The following is a 7,775-nucleotide window of genomic DNA, read 5'->3' on the forward strand; positions in this document are numbered from 1 at the left end:
CTTCCAGACACAGCTATACCACTCCTGTGCATATGTGCAAAAGGTACTCCACCATTCAACAAGGACATTGGTTCAACTATGTTCATAGCGGCTTTAACACAATAGCCAGAAACTGGAAACAACCTAGATGTCCCTCAAACTGAAGAATGGATACAGAAATCGTGGTACATTTACACAATGGGATACTACTCAGCTATTAGAAACAAGGAAATCATGAAATTTGCAGACAAATGGATGCAACTAGAAAAGATCATCCTGAGTGAGGTATCCCAGAGCCAGAAAGATGCACTTGGCATATACTTACTTTTAACTGGATATTAGACAGAAAGTACAGGATAATGATACTATAATCCACAAACCCCCAAAAGCTAAGTAACAGGAAGGCCCAAGGTAGGGTACCAGAATGTCACTCAGAAGGGAAACTAGAAATAGACAACAGAGTGGATGAAGAGAAGAAACTGGGCAGGAGTTGGAATGGGGAGTGAAACAGTGGTGTGAATCAGTTGTGGGGAGATCAGAGGTGGGAAGTGAGAGGGCTGAGAACAAGAAGAAAGCTTTTCAGAAAAAAAATTGAGTTTTGCTAACCTAGCTTTTAAATGTGAAAACAGACTTCACACACACACACACACACACACACACACAGTTTTTGAGAAAAAAGACCAAGGCGCTTCATAAGTATCATAAATAAATTATAAGAAAGTATGTTACTAAAATACATGAATATTAAAAGAGAACCACAGAAGTTAGCTGAGTGGTAGTTCAAGATAACTCAACTGTGAGTGTGCCTCAATCTAGAGGGTTATCAGTATGTGTGTATCAGGGGGTATGGGGAAAACATTGACTATACACAGAAAGACATTTTTGCTATTTACTTCTTTGTATATTCTATTTTTAGACAACCTTTGTATATTCTATTTTAGTCACAACCTTAAATCCTTGAAGATCAAACATTGTTTCTCCTTTTATTAATTATTTCCTATTTATTATTGCAGAGAAGATGTCTGTCCTAGTCTGCTCTGGCCAAGAACTGTAAAAACTTCACCTGCCTCAGTCACTCAAATGCTGGGATTACAGCTATGAACTACCAAGCTGGGCAAATCCAGTTCTCTACAAAGGCTTTCTTTCTAGTTTTGCACATGGTGGCCATTATCATTATGTGTTTACAAGTGACAGAAGCTGACGATTCCAGACTTTTTTCTTTTGTTATAAAGATTGTAATCCTATCATGGGGACTCCATCCTGTTTCACCTAACTTAATTATTTCCCAGAGACACTTTGTGATGACCAAATTTAGGGATTAGGGATCTAAAGGGCGAATCTGCTGTGTTTGAGGTGCACATGGTCAGCATGTGCCCATGGTGCTATCTGGTTTCTAGTTTCCCACACAAAAAGAGTTTCCCTTTTGTCACTGCAGTTAGCAATCCCCCTCCTCGTTAGCATCATTGGAGCTCAGTCATTACTGGGCTTTTGAGGCTGGCTGTAGCTCTCGCACATCTATTTCCCAGTGAACTCACTGAAGTGAGTGTCCACAAACATCTCAGTGGATATTGTTGATGGCGGCTGAGTGCATTTCAAGGAACTGATTGATTTCAACAATTTTGATTTCCTCTTGCACAGATATAACTTCCTAGGGACGTGCCAATATCTCAAGTCACCTAACTAGAGGCCATTTATTGACTGTGTACTTCAATTAATTAAGTTTACTTACTTATAAAAAAAGCCTTATTATTAAATCCTCAGCCACAATGAGAAAATGTTTGACTAAAGTTAAGCAATGTTTGACTCAATTTAAGAAAATGTTTAAATTTGTGACCTTGTACTTCATTGTGCTAGATGTATCACCATCAGAATCCATTCACCCATGTACTTCTCTGCTCTTCTTAGGTATGTATTGCAAGGTCTTATAGGCCTTTTGACATATGTAGTCCTTTTTCTGGCTAGAGTAGATAAGGAATCCTTTCATCATCTAGAATAGTCTGAGCTATGATTCTGAATGGCCCACATCAGCTCATATATTTGAATCACCAGTGGAGCCATGTGACAGGATTAAGAGGTGTCTTTTTTGTAGGAATAGGTGTGGACTCTTTGGAAGTAGGAGGACTCTTTGGAAAAATGGGCTTTGAGGTTTTAAATGTCCATGCCAGCCCCAGTCTCTCTTTTTGACTGCTGACTGTGAATCAGGGTGTAGCTCTCAGCTTTCCAGCACCGTACCTGCCTGCCTGCTTAAACACCATGCTCCCATCATATTGATAATGGACTTATCTCTGAATCCGTATGCAAGCTCCAGTTAAATGCTTTCTTTTGTAAGAGTTGCCTTGGTCATGGTGTCACTTCATAACAATAGAACACTGACTAAGACAGGGAGAAAAAGGTAGAACCTGAGTAAACATTGATATCTTCCATATATATGGGGTTTGAGAACTGGAGAGATGGCTCAGGGTTTCAGAGTGCTTGCTGCTTTTGGAGAGAATAGATTTGGTTCTGTAGGCTTCAATTTTTCACCAAACTTTTATTTACTTTATTTAGGGTTCTTAAGCACATTTACTTCCCTTATAACCCTTCCCTCCATGCAACCTTAGGTAGGAGATTAGTAGGGAAAAGGGCCTTAGTCCTTTTTTATCTACTTCCTGCTGATTAGGGTCATTTGGTCTTTATGGGATCACCAGACTACGTTGTCAATCTACCAGCAGTCCAGTCCAAAAGCCAACTCCAAGTAGCAACACAAAGCAAGCAAAAACTGCAAGACTCAGTTAGATTGCCTGGAGAAGCTCTCTGGAAAGGTTCTCTCTGCAAAGTCAAATGTTGAAGCACGAGAATCAACACAGTGATGTTGATCCAAAAGAGATGTCTCACTGTACATGGCCTCTTGATATGTCCTCTTCTCAGAGTCCACCCATGGGTGTTCCCAGCTGGCCAAAGTCACACCCCTCACACGTGAGAGCTCACAGCAAAACATCATATGCCCTCTCACAAGGCAACCTGGGCAAAACATCATTTGCCCAACTTGCAGCAAAACAACACATGGCAAAACCCAGTCTGTAAGGAAACCAGGGATTTCTACTTCATGGCTCCTACAAGTTATCACTCTCTCACAACCACATCTTACAGCAATTTCATTTACATGCATGTACATACACACACAAAGGCGAACACCCACAAACACATAAACAAAATTTAAATTAATCATGAAAAAGTGGACTTTCTTTGAGCACAACTAGTGAAAAGTTTTAGCAAGAGAAAGGCCATTTCCTTAGACCAGAGGAAATGGCTGCTACTGCCAAAGATGGGTTGGATGGGAATTGGGAAACATGTTTCTCATCCAAGGCTGGCAATCACGTTCCTTTTCAACAGCTGCTTCTTCTTGGAGTGCTGTTTTGGTAAATCGGGAATTTAACAGGCTTTGTAAGTTTGTGTACTACATAATCAGATTTTAGGCTCTTTCTTTAGTCATTGAGGTAGGTTGAAAAAGTCCCATGTATTCATTACTTTATGCTCTAAAAGAGATTTTAGGGACAGGATCAGTGATCTTGGGATGCACTGATTATCCTATCGTCAGGCAACCTATCGTCAAAATTTTGATAAATGAAAGCATAGAGCCTAAGATGAGAATGAAAGAGATCTGGGGCGTGACACAGTAGGCTTTCACGATTGAGGAAGGGGCTCTAGACTAAGCAGTATCTGCTACAAGTTGTAAGTGCAAGGAAATATAACCCTCCCTTTAGCCCATGAGAAGGAGCACAGACCAGTCTTACTAATACACCTTGATTTTACCAGAGAGAAGCACATTGGTCTCCACATCTGTAAGATGAAAAATATTCGTGTTGCTTTAAGCAACTACATATTCTTTGATGTGTTATAAAGAGCCAAAGTAAAACAATATGGCCATGCAGGGATTGCGTTTCAGTCAGCATAGAAGATTTATGTTTCTCCAAAATGACCTTAAAGTAATAGATGAAATTTCTTAGGCTCCACTGACCTCCATTTTGCAATTTTTTTTTTTTTTGATGCAAACAGGGACGGTTATCCTCTCCCTCCCTGACACTCATCATTTCTGTTGTTGACATGGTGATCACACATCACCACCATCTTAATTACCAAATCCCTGCTCCCTCCTAATACTCTACCCTGCAGCGCTATGGTAACATTGTAAGTTATCATCATGCTCTGTATCAGGAATTACTCATTTCTGCTAGCCAGGCTGGTCTACCTTGTACTCAACAAGTAACACTGGTATCTCTTCAGCCCATTTTAAACCTTAAAAATTTTTAAGCGCCTCATACATGTACATAATAAGTTTTAGTCATTTTTACCCCCATTGCCTTAATCCCTTTTTGCTATTCTATGAAGCCACGTGCCCCTTTTCCTCTCTCTGTCTCTGTCTCTGTCTCTCTCTCACACACCAAAAAAATGCAACTTTTTTTACTTTACAGTTTTCTTTGAGATTTGAATACTCTTCCATTCTATGGCCTTAAAAAAATATAATTTATTCTAGATGTTTCAAGTGAGGCTCATTAAAAAAGGAAATTCAAGTAGAATAGAAGCATCAGAATGTTATCACTTCTCTATTAACAAAAAGAACAGATTCAGCTAGAACCAGAATTTCTAAGGATGGGCTGGTCAGTTATTGATATCAACTAGTATGTGATAGAATTACATACCTCTATTTTCTTTCTTATGATTCCTTGCTGGAGCGTCTTATTGAACAACTTAAGTCAAACTCAGACTGGTCACTGATTCAAAATATGTATTCAGTAAAAATTCCTTGCAGTTGTGAAAAAACAATAAAGAGGGAAAGAACAAGGGACATACTAAGATTAAATAACCAGGCATGGTGCTGCATGCCTTTATTCCCAGTACTTAGCAGGCAGAGGCAGGCAAATATCTGAGTTGGAAGTCAGCCTATTCTAAAAAGTAAGTTTCAGGACAGCCAGGGCTACACAGAAAAACCTTGTTCCTAAAACCAATAAATAAGCAAATCTCTAATTTTATTTTTAATGAATAAGATCAAGTGGCAAAATTTCAGTGTATTATTGAAGAGTTCTATTCATCAAAAAATAAAAATAAAAATAAACACAGATAAATGTAGTGTCACTGAAAGGCAGTGAGTGAAAGACCAAGAAAGATTTATAGGAAATGTAACAGGGATCTTAGTATGTGGTTTGAACAACAGCCAATAACTTTGAAAATCCTATGCATTTTTATGAAGAGCACTTAAAATTATGAGATCATACAATAAGAATGCAGGTGAGGAAATGGTGAAAAATTCAAAGTAGCAAATGGAAAATGAATTTAAATTATTCTATCAAACAAGGAAAAAAACTGACATCTTTAAAGTTGAAAAACAATTCAAAAATTAAAAATATAATTACATCATTTTTCTCCTTCCCTTCTCCTTCTTCCACTAACCCACCTCATGTGACCACTTGCTCTCTCTTAAATTGATACTGTTTCTTTAATTGTTGTGTGTATATATACCCATATATTCTTTTAAAAATTTTATTTATTTCAATTTATTCACTTTGTATCCCTGCTGCAGTCCCCTCCCTCATCTCCCACCAATTCCACCCACCCTCCCTCTTCTCCCCCTATGCCCTTTCCCTAGCCCCTGATAGGGGAAGACCTACATACATATATTCTTAATATAAAAATATAAACAGTTCAATGTGTATGTTACTTGTGTGTATATGATGATTTCCGAGCTGATAACTTGGTATCGAATTACCAGTTGCTGTGTTCTTTATGCAGGGAGACTATTTTTCCCCCTCTCAGTATTTCTTAGCTACCTATAATTCCTTTTCCAGGGTTGGGGCTTCCTCTTCCATGCTAGCACTTCTGTTGGTGTTGTTCTTGCTCAGGTCTTGAACAGCCATACTGTTGATACTCCGTGGGTGTTACTCCTATGACATTTTTAGGATAGACAATCTAGTTTTGTTCCTCTACTCCTAATGATGTTTTGACATATTCCTTTATTGTCTTTTTAATCTGTTTTATGGGCATACCCATATATATTTACATATGGATGTGTTACTTATGATTTTTAAATATATTTTCTAGATTTGAAATACTATTAGTAAGCATGTTTTAATGCATGCAGGGTTCTTTGATATATGCTATGTTTGCATCATTTATGCTACATATACATGCATATGCTATATGTGCTTTGGGTAGTTTTTATTTTTTTTCAGATTCAAATAGTCCCTTCTAGGAAGAAAGAGCTTCAGACTCGACAGCTAGTGAGACTCGGAGGCTCAGAGAGCTGACGAAAATCGTAAAACTCTGGAAACTCAAGAAACTGTGATTCACAGTCCCCTTCCTGAGGCTGTATAAGCAATAGCAAACACAGAGATAGAGGAGATTCTTCAGTGAGACTGCCTGCAAGTTGAGCAATAGCTCCAGTGATACAGTTTCTTTGAGTCATCACCCACATGAGACAGCTGTCTGAGTCATCCTCACCTATGACCCTGTAAATAATCTAATAAACTCACTTCTTCACCAAACATGATCTCCGTAGAACCATTTCTTTACTCCATCTTTGATGCCCTAACTACAACAAACAGAGGTTTGTGTATAACATGCAAACAATCACACACACATATATACATGTGTCATATATATGTCCACCAAAGACCATGTGCAAAAAGTTTGGTTGCCAAATGATTGGCTTTTGGGAAATGATTAGATCGTAACAGCTCTGACCTCCACCATGATTAAAACACTCATACTTTCATGAGATGTGATCAAAATTTTAGGGATGGGATCAAGGTCAAGAGAGAGTGTGAACTTTGGCAACTATACCTTGTTCTGGTTCATTTTTTTCTAATGAATCACTATGAGCTAAGCTGCTTTGCTCTCATGTCTGTTTTCCTGCTATGATGTACAGCTCTTCCAGAGGCATGTAGAAATGGAGACAAACCTGGACTTAAATCCTTGAAACCTTAAGCCAAATAAATCTACTCTCTTTAAAATTGATGTCCTCCAATATTGTGCAGTGATGGAAATCTGACTAACAGTAATATTTGTTCAATCATACGATCATGTGCTTACCTTATTACTTTATTGATTAACCAATAAAATAGCCTTACTCCTGTAGTGTATATATATATATATATATATATATATATATATATATATATATATATATATATATATATATATATATAATGTATCTGTGTATACATTCTTGCTACTAAATGAATACAAAAATATTTTATTAGCTCTCTTTGCTGAGTAAATATAGCTACCCAGAAAAGCTCGTTCATTTGCCCCTTCATATACTTAAGCATCTATTATTAGCATCTCATGGATTACTTCATGACCTTTCACAACACTGTAACAATGATGTGCCAACACCAATCTTTGTACTTTGTTCTTTTGACTCCAAGTGCCACACATTCCATTGCCTGTTGAAATAAAATTTGTACCCATAACAACTTGCCAACCACCTATTTCATTGCCATCTGAAATAAATCTGTCTGTCCACCAACTTTTGGTTAATTTGCTTTTAGAAGGTCCCAGATAAATGAACCCATTACTTTTTTTTTTTATTAATTACACTTTATTCATTTTGTATCCCCCCATAAGCCCCTCCCTCCTCCCCTCCCGATCCCACCCTCCCTCCCCTTTCTGCATACATGCCACTCCCCAAGTCTACTGATAGGGGAGGTTCTTCTCTCCTTTCTGATCTTAGTCTATCAGTTCTCATCAAAAGTGGCTGCATTGTCCTCTACTGTGGCCTGGTAAGGCTGCTCTCCCCACAGGGTGAGGTGATCAACGAG

Source organism: Psammomys obesus, unplaced genomic scaffold (genome assembly GCF_907164565.1).
Source record: "Psammomys obesus unplaced genomic scaffold, mPsaObe1.curated_primary_1811, whole genome shotgun sequence".
Taxonomy (NCBI): Eukaryota; Metazoa; Chordata; class Mammalia; order Rodentia; family Muridae; genus Psammomys; species Psammomys obesus.